This window comes from Carlito syrichta, unplaced genomic scaffold (genome assembly GCF_000164805.1).
Source record: "Carlito syrichta isolate Samal-C Ts95f unplaced genomic scaffold, Tarsius_syrichta-2.0.1 Scaffold288702, whole genome shotgun sequence".
In the NCBI taxonomy this organism is placed as follows: domain Eukaryota; kingdom Metazoa; phylum Chordata; class Mammalia; order Primates; family Tarsiidae; genus Carlito; species Carlito syrichta.
Window position 1 is genome coordinate 39897 of NW_007232798.1, and position 222 is coordinate 40118.

The following is a 222-nucleotide window of genomic DNA, read 5'->3' on the forward strand; positions in this document are numbered from 1 at the left end:
CCTACCCCCCCCACTTCCACCCCTCAGTTTCCCGCTACAGCAAATCCTTTTCTTATAGTATTTTGATAGTTGTTCAAGGTCCGCTTATGAGTGAGAACATGTGATACTCAGTTCTTTGTTTCTGTGAAAGATCACTCAGTAGCACATCTTAATGTTTGCCACAGTCCACCCCTTGCAAGGCATGGATCCTTTATGCAGTTCAGGGAGCAGCTCTTTCTGAGC